Raw genomic sequence first — 9,682 nt, 5'->3', positions numbered from 1 at the left:
CAGATACCTGCCTGTTCTAGAGTTTGTGGTTGGACATTAGCTTCAGCAGTCTTACTGCACCGTTAATGCTACGACGGGTATTGATAGGAACTGACAGTTTTGACTGCAGAAGAGTTGTTGACCCCTGTTTGAGGTCAGACATCTCCCACTGTTAGTGTGTATTCAAGGCCTTTTAATGAATTTAGCTCTGGGTTATTAGCTCACCCTCTTTGACATGTGTTCTGGGTCTGAGTGTTGGAATCAATGACAGCTGATAGAGATTCAGACAGATCAAGCTGGATGGATCATGCTGTTACACTTTCTATTTCTGCTCGAGAAAAATTACCACCATATTCCTGATATTCATCAGATAACATGTCTGACCATAGATGCGCCACAGGTTGGGGTTTTTCACTAAGGTTTCGAGGGATTTTTTTTCACCTCAGTACGCCTAACTGTAACGCTCAACCTCATAGCCTGTGTGACATGAGCTCTGTCGTCAGCATTGCCTGGTGTGTGACTGTCCCCTAAAAGCACCTTCACCTCGTGGTTACGATACCAGAAATGCGCAAATTGAAATTACAAAAATAAATTTGCTTTTGATTCGTGTGCTAGGATGTAGTGGCTTTTTTTGCCCTATCAAAATTGATGTATTTTGCAAAACTGCAATGGAAACATGTTTTTGCATCACACCAATCATGTGAACAACAGATGGATGTTGCTACTGGCAAAAACTGAAAAGAAGATGACAGGAAGTAGTAGGAGGATGCTGTTTTTGTGGGCGATTTTTTTTTTTTTTCGGACAATGTCCATATGGCTCCACCAGAGCTCTCACAGCTTCACACCGTTCATAAAAAGTTGTGCGTCATTCTGAAGTGCTGAATTCATAGCTTTTCTGTAAAATGGCTGACTACAATTTCCACAAACATCTAACAAGTTATGGGGTTGTCACTGTAATGACTGAATAAGACCCCAACGTCTCCTCTGATGGCTGATAGATGATGAACTCTAACAGCATGGATGAATTATGAATATATCTCAAATAACCGTTTACATCTGTTGCTGCCTTGATCTGTAATGATTTACCACATAAATAAGTTTATTCACATCATTTTAATTTCATTTCTTATTTAACAGAAACACTGCAACTGCAAAAATGTGTTTTTCTGACATTAGTGGAATATCAACAAGGATTTGCACACATCTGTAATAGCAGACAGTGACTGAAGATCCTGGTGTTCCAACTTTTTCACTACAGGACAGAAGAACAAAACAAACTCACTGCTTTCCAATAAATGGGTCAGTTCTACTTTAAATTGTTAAAGAACATGATTAAAACATCCCTGGTTGCTTTTGGCAAATAGAATAAAAAACTCAGAAGCATAGATGATGAACTAGGACTAGATCTACTTTGATGTAGCAAAAACTGTTGTTTGCCATTTTGTTTATTTTTTTGTGTTTGTGTGGAAAAAACAAAAACATTTTAGCTCTACTGATGCAGTGTCTGCACTCCTATAATGCTGTGAGTGTGGGAGTGAGTTTGGTGCAGAGGTGTGCAGTGAGACTGAAAATACCCCGCAAGTTCCACTTGGGTGCCTCTCATGCTGTCAGCCGTCTGCGAGGCCGGGTTGCCTCAGGGTCAGCCCATTTCTGATTATCCAAGATGATTGGCGGCTCTGTCTGCAGCCACAGATGAGTGAGTCGATCTGACATCAAGCCTTATTGGAGGAGACCCAAGTTCACGGACAGGGTCAAAGGTGACAGAAGACCAGAGGAGGGAGATGTTAGCTTGTGATTGGTTTATGAGTGACAGCTTGACACAGCCAGGTAGGCAGTGAAGAAGAAAGAAACAAGAGGTCAAGGTGTTACCAAGATGTCACATTGGATTAGTTGCCTTGGCGATTGGAATGGGGTTTATTTAATTAAGGGAAAGCCTTATTATTTGTCAGATTGTGTACTGCTTCACATATCAAAGATATATTTTATGATTATGTGCCGATGTTTTTTTGCTCTCTGCCTTCTCCTTGCAAAAGTGAAGAAGCTGCAGAGCTCTACCTGTCCATACAGTCAGAACCAGACTGGCTAATCGGAATTACCAGCACATTTCCCGGTGGGCCGGTCTGATGTTTGAACCACAAAGGACCAATATTCTCATTTTTTCTAGGTCAGTATATGCAGTCATGGCCCTGCTGTATGGCAGGCCATTTTAACAAAAATATTGATTCCGTCTGATTATCTCAAATTGATATAATTGAGGAAAATCTGACTTTCTATTAAAATAGCCTGCCATTGTCTCTGAACCGTGTCTGCCTCCACTTGCAGGCAGCTTGTTTAGTTTTTTTGTTGTTGTTTTCATAAAGACATACTATGATGTGTCAGTGTAGTCGATAAGTGGCATTTAAAAAGATGGAAAAAAGAAAGAGCAAAGGTATCACAGAGAAGGCTAGAATTAAAACAAGGACAATTCTGCTAAATGTCCAAAAACTGGCAATGTCAAATAAGTACAAGATCTTTATTGCGCAACAAACATGCTATGTAGGTAATTTTTTGTCAAATCCATACTCATTTACATTTTTAAAGTTTAAAGGAAATAGAATGAAGCCACTTTTCCTTGACGCCTGTATTTTTCTCTTCCTCCAGCAGATATTCCCGACCATACTTATAAACAGCCAGTTGTTCCAGTTGGTTTCTGCATTGAGCCGTAACCTGAGGAATCCTTTGACTTCTTCCACAAACCAGGACATTTAGACATGTAAAAGGTGAATTAGATTAGCAACAAACAAACATCAGCAAGCCCAGACGTCCCAAACGCTAATGTCAGCACATTTCACCACATTTCACATTTCAAAAGAAGCTTTCTTTCAAAGAAGCTACATGAATGGTCAGGGGTTCCTGAAACACTTGAAAACTGGATGTCTACAGTAGGACTCAATCTGATGGTTGAATAACCTGAAAAACATGAAAAACTATAAATATCTTTGCTCTAGAACTTATATGTCTATCTATTCATACTTCAGCAGTAGAAGGGCTTTTGTCAAGAATATGTTGCTTATTTTGTCAATATTCAGTTTACAATTAAATTGCAACTAATTAATTACAGACTGCAATTTACTTGATTAAAATTTTAGTTGAGTCCCACCACATGTCTTTTTCTTATTAACCAATTCTTCTGTAATACTAGACAATAGTTCCTTAATGTCTCTTAGAAAACCTAACCTGTTATGTTGGCTCCAACCCATAATCCAATTCTGATGCGTTAAACCAACCCAGGCCTGAACTGTTCAATATTTGACCCAGGTTAGCCTTGGGTCCACAATATGAATTGTTTGCAGCTGCTGAGCTCAGCAGCTTTAAAGATAATGGTACGAGTGTACAGTGGAAAAACTCTCAATCTTCAAAGTGAGGGCCAACGGAGAGCAAGAAACAACCTCACTTCACTTTTTAAAACACAAAATGTTTCCAAATGTTTGAGCAAAGTTTAGTTTTGAGTTTAGTTGTCGCATGCCTCTAACTCCAGCGCTAATGGATGAAAAACCATAATATTTGATGTGACCCTGCAGTCATTCAGGTGTTTTTTCCCACAACCTATTCACAGCAACATGGCATTGAAATCTAAAAAGCTGCTATTCTTTCTGTTAGATTAAAAAAATTAATAATGTTCCTTTTTTATTTCTGACAAAACAAGTTCAAAAACAAATCCTGAGGGTGAATTTTCATCCACCAGTATGAAAGGCTCTTTATTATGACAGTGTTAAACTTGCCTTTGTCACGTTGGGGCATCGCTCACAGGAATTCACACCCTTTTTGTATGTATAGTCATATTGGAAGAAAAAAATGTGGATATATTAAATCGGATTAAATTATTTTTTATTTTTATTTTTTATTTCAATGCGGGTGACCTTGTACTCCAGAGGATGATTGAACTGACTACAGCGAGAGCGCTCTAAGTGAGGCACTCAGCGTTTCCGGGGACGGTGACTAACATCTGAAGCCTGTAGATGTACAGAGAGGCTAAATAAAGGTTAGGAACTATAATGTACATTTTAAAAGGTACAAGTTTCTGTGGTGTTTTAACACAGCAGACAAGTAGTGCAGCTGCTTCGTCTTATGCACCTCCATCTCTTACACTCTTAATTGCTGCTTTCAATTCATCCTCCCTTTCTTAATCATTCCTGCACTTCACCCGTACTTTGATACACCGCCTCAGATCTCCACCTCCGCCCACGCTCCTCTTCTTGAAAGCCTTCATCCTTGAGTTTTCATCTCTGTCTACGCCGAAACTTATCCCCGCTTGTCTGTCGTTTTTCTGTTTTCGTCCCTCCTTGTTCGAAGTCCATCGTCGCCACTTTCTCTGCGCCATTTCTCTCCTTCGACGCTCTCTCAACCCTTCACTAATCAGTGTCTTATCCTTTACAGATACTCTTTTTCAGCTGAAGGAAGAAAAAAAGAAAGAAGGGAGAGCAAAGCAAATCATGTCCATTCTCCGACTCTTTGTGGTCCATCTCAGGTAGAGTTCACACGCTGTCGAGGGATGTTGAGATCACATCAAATCCGAATCAAACCTCACCCCTGAGGCCAGAATAGGCAGATTTGTATTAAAAACTGCTTGAGCACACCGAGAAAATGTCAGGGCTCGCAGTCTGGAAAAGCTATAGCGCCACATGATCTGCTCATTTTATGGGGTGACAGGAAAATGTCAGGTGAAAGATTAGATAGACATGGGGACCTGACCAATTGCTCTCTTTTCTGGGCAAAGATGTAATTATTGTTGTAGGTGTCACTGAAAATAAGAACAAAATATGACCAATGTTCGCTGTAGCTGTTCTGAAGGTAATTCATGAGGATTGTGTGTGAATTTAGCTAAAAAGGTGAAAGGTAACTAGGCTAACCTTAATTAACAGCAGAACATCAGCAGTAGTGTTGACTATTTAAAAATATATTTATATCTAAACCATACTATAAATTTATTCTTGGAAAAGTAAGTATACCTTTTTTTTTTTCGTCCATTTGTAACCGAAAGAATTCACTTCATTGTCTTTCATTTGGAGTTTATGTGACAGATAAATGGAAAGTGACGTGGAAGGAGAGGCACAGTTACAAAGCCTAAAGACTCCCGTCTAATTTCAGAAGCTATGTTTCCATCCAACTGTCATCCGAATTTTAAGGAAACTTTTGAAATGTCGCAAAAAGGAAAATGCACATGAGGAGCATTTCCATCTACCGGTTTGGAGCGAATCAACCAGGTTAAGCATGGCATAATTTTGTCAGATGTTGATGCTACACATGGCTGCAATAAACAGGAAATAGAAGTTTCAAGCTAGCATGGATCACACATGCAGAAAAATGGATGGAGATTTGGAGTTTGGTGCCTCTGGTAAGGCACAGACCCACCAGCCGACACAAAACACACGTATTGGTACAACAAGCAGACAAAGAGATACAATGATTTGTATCATTGTATCTCTGTATCATGTAAGAGCGTGCTCGCTCTTACATGATCACGTAAGAGCGACCTTTGTTAGCATGCTAGGAACTGCTTACTGTTCTGTAATTGGAAGGAAAAATAAAATGGGACTTAGAAACATTTTTTTATGAAGCAACTTTCCCTCTGTGAATGATGCTACAGGAGCAATGAGACTGAATGGAGGAGAAGAGATTGTACCTGGCAGCACCTTATGGATATACAGTATATAATTATAGTAGTGAGATATATTTTCCTGCATTCAGCTCAGTGAAGCCTTTCAAGCACTGGGTAAAATGTTCAAAACTTTTACGAACTTCTGCTGCTTTTCTTGATAGATGAATGGAAAAAAGGCTGCTTTACAAAACAAGCAGCTCTTAGCAAAACCTCCTTCGGATCAAAAAAGAGGGATGACTCCATTTTTCCGAGGCTGAAAATGCTCAGATACCCAGCTCTTTAGAAATAGATACCACCCTCAGCCCATTATTTCAACGTTTTTACCATTTTCACTAAATTAAACATGCCGTTTTTACTTTTGCAGAGCCAAAAGCGGTTTGATGACATGCATTTTCTGAAATCAAGGGTTGCGATACTGCTAGAGCTATGACATGAATGTCCTCTTTGCCACAATTAGGTTTGATTTGGCATGTTGTGCCTCTGGGCTATAATCACACATGATGCATTTCTATCACCGTTAGGGCGAACCGGGAGAGGGAGGGAGTGTTTTGTAGTTGTTTTGAATGAGTTTGAAGGACTTTGCATTCTGCTTTTGTGCTCCTGGCACCTCTCATTTATCCACTTATGTGGCTCTGCTTTTATTGAGGAACCACCTGCACTCTGAGGCCAAAAAAATGACCAAGCTTTGATGGGGCTCTGAGGTAAAAAAAGGGCCGCGTTTCACTTTGTTGAAAAACAACTTCGATTATCCAAAAAAAAAAAAAAAAAGTTTCCTGCAGTTTTTCCAGCGCCTGATACTTCAGCACACATACACAAGGTGAGAAAATAAGTATCACGCTGCAGCTGAAATAGATGCTAAGTTTGTCTATTTTCTCCTTAGATTAGTTAATTACATTATGTCTTCTATGACTTGTTTCCTAGCAACAGCGAAGGGACAGTTTGAGCACATCTGCCTGTGGAAAGCTTTTTCAAAATCAAGGTCTTCAACCTGAGCTCTGTAAATTGTGCCTTGTTAAATGACGTGGAATAAAACAGAAGCAAAGACAAAGCAAACAACATAAAGAACAGAAAAGTATGAATGTTATGACACAAGAAAGTAGCATGAACGACTGAAACGTGGTCCCGGCTCGCTTTGAGTACGCAAGACGACTGATAAATATGCCGCTGCTCTCTCACACGTTGACCCACTGCTGGGCTTTGAGCGGGAAATGTCAGCTCTCAGGACGGTCAATATCTGATAACCTTTTTAAGCTTGATCAGAATGTTTAACATCAACTGCCAGGACAGACATCACTTTAATCAGTTCTCCTGGAAATGTTCAGGATTTACTTCAAAATATGACAAAACTCGGCTAACCGGTTTGCATTCTCGGAGGTGAGACGTTAAAATGGCGATCTGGTTCTGTGACATTAAAGATGTCAGAGGATGGCTTCTTATCCTTCTGTTTTCTAGAACGTTTTTTTTTTTTTTTTTTACCATGGCATAGAACCGTCACACTAAAACCATGCTTTTAAAACAGACACCTCTTTACAACATTTAGCACGTTGAGGCTTATGATGGTATATCATACAGTGGAGGATTAGGGCCAGACTGAGATTTTATTTTGAAATTAGAATAAAGTGATAAAATTATGAGGGAAAAAGCTGTTTTAATGATAACAAAGCTTTGATAAATTATAAAGATCTGATGTGATCAGCTCAACAAGTTTATGGAGTATTGCTGAAGTGTTGCCTTGATTCTTTCTTGCATGTTTGAGAAATCATTTAATCACCTGGGCAACCATTCAGCTGCGCTAAACACCAGGGTGGATCTCACTCCGAGCTCTTCCTCGGAGATGCAGTTTCCAAGCTTCCATATGTCCGCCTCATACAGCAACTCTCCCTCAGAACTCCCCCACTCAGCTCCTTCAGACTAGCCTGCAGCAATTAGCAAAAACCTGGTGGAACTGAGAATCAGCTGAGCTCATCATAGGAGATACTTCTCAGTGAAACGCTGGTTAAACACGTTGTTAGAGTGTTAATAGAGGAGCCATGTTGTGATGACGTCCTGAAGGCGGAGTTTCAGAAAGAGCAGGAGTTTTTAAAGAGACAGAGGCCCAATTTCAAGGCGATAAATTATGAAATAAAATTTATTTTAAGTCATATTCAATTCGATATAAAGCATTTTTAAAACAACTGAAGTTTACATAGTTACTTGGTTATGATATAAAATGGCACTATGTGCCTGGAAAACATGAGTATTTACTTCTTTGTAAAACTGATATCATTCTATATTTTATTTTTTTAATCATATTTGTGAGGCATTCTCATAAAATTACTTCATACTGTGAGGGTTTGGTTTTCTGTGTGTTTAGTTGTATTTAGTTCCTGTCTGGTCTGCCCTTCATTGTTCGCAGCTGTGTCTCGTGTTCCCTGATTGTCCCTGTGTATTTAATCCCACCTGTGTCTTTTTCCCTGTCAGATGCTGGTCTTCGTTAGTTCCTTTCTGCCTTGTTCTATTCGTGTTCTGTGATTACCAGTTGCTACCAGTGTCAGAGCTCCTTCTCCTTACTCACCTGTGCTGCCTGGACCTTGTAGTCTTTTTAGATTTCACTAAAACCATCATTTTTTCCACCTCAACCTGGGTTCACCGTGCCTCCATCCTCCACTAAACAAACACAATTCCATGACACATTCTCTTCATAAATGACTTAGTTTTAGTTGTATGCTTATTCTGGTAATGTAAGTTTTTCTTGTATTATTTTGATTTTTTGCCATATGACTACTTCCATAACACCAATTGTATTTTCGAAATATGATCTTATTCTTGTAGATCTTTGTTTCTAGGAATATTATGAATATTCTTGAAATGATTTTTTTTCTTAGCCTTTGTCTTAGATTAGGAATACAATAAATGTATTTATGAATTTCGGCATTTTCCTTAAATGTGTAAACAAAGAGATGTCAGTACTACATTGATTTTTCTGAAAGGACTTGAATGTTTTCCAATTAAATCTTTTTTTATATATTTAGCTTCTATGCTTAACTGTTTGACTCACAATGAGATTGTTTATTAATGGTTTAGAGTTGAAAGGTATCTGTTTACTTTGTTGCTCTTCTTTAAAGTCTGTTGGTTTTAATGTAATCACTATTAACTCCACCTACAGTATTTGTTTGAAAAAGAAATTCAGTTCCATTCAGTTTATGTACATTAAAAAGTAAATCTAATCTTATAGGCAGAATCCAAGTTGATTCAGATTACCTAACAATGCAGTCAAGTTCAGTTTATTATTAATATTGTTTAAAAAGTTATCGTGATAAAACCCAGCAGATTGCATGGAGTCACTGACATTCTCTCCTCCTGGATGAGTTAATAGCGACAACCCACCCACCTACTGAGCCTGTCAGAAACGCTCCTCTTATCAATGCTATGTTTTCAGTGATTTCCAACAATTAATCTGACTATTGTGATACTACAGAATCCTAATAAACAAATTGTTTATTTTATTTAAAATTTGATTTAAAATCAGCATTTGATTTAAAAATATTTGATTTAAAAATATTTGCTACAAAAATTTGTTTTGTAAAGTGGTTCAAAAATAATTTGCTATTTATGATTTATGATCTACTACAACTAAAATTCATCCCAGCAGCAGCCTTGAATGTCCAAGTTTTTGAGATGTAAAGGTATAAGACTGATAATTTTTATCTGGATACTGACAGTACTTTCTGTTTATTTTGCAAATGTTCCTAAAAAACGAAATTCACATCTGTTTAGTGGAAAATGTAAGAAAAATGAATAAAGCATGCAATAACGACAACATATATATTTTATTTTTAAAATAATTATTGGAATAGCCACATCTGTGATCATCTGGTTACTTTCACAGAAAAATCAACAAAGATGTAAATTTGTGAATAGGTTGGGGTGCAAAGTACTTCTTAGCTTAAGAAATCTGATTCAATTTCAGTATTGTCTTGTCTTCACACCTACCACTATTTATAGTAAATCTATTGAACATGAAATAAAATGTAGCTGTCGTATCCTCTTTTATCCACCTTATAAAAGAGGCTTGTTTTTTTCAAA

This window comes from Poecilia formosa, unplaced genomic scaffold (genome assembly GCF_000485575.1).
Source record: "Poecilia formosa unplaced genomic scaffold, Poecilia_formosa-5.1.2 Scaffold316, whole genome shotgun sequence".
Taxonomy (NCBI): domain Eukaryota; kingdom Metazoa; phylum Chordata; class Actinopteri; order Cyprinodontiformes; family Poeciliidae; genus Poecilia; species Poecilia formosa.
The sequence above is the reverse complement of the archived record's forward strand: the minus strand, read 5'-3'. Positions refer to the sequence as shown.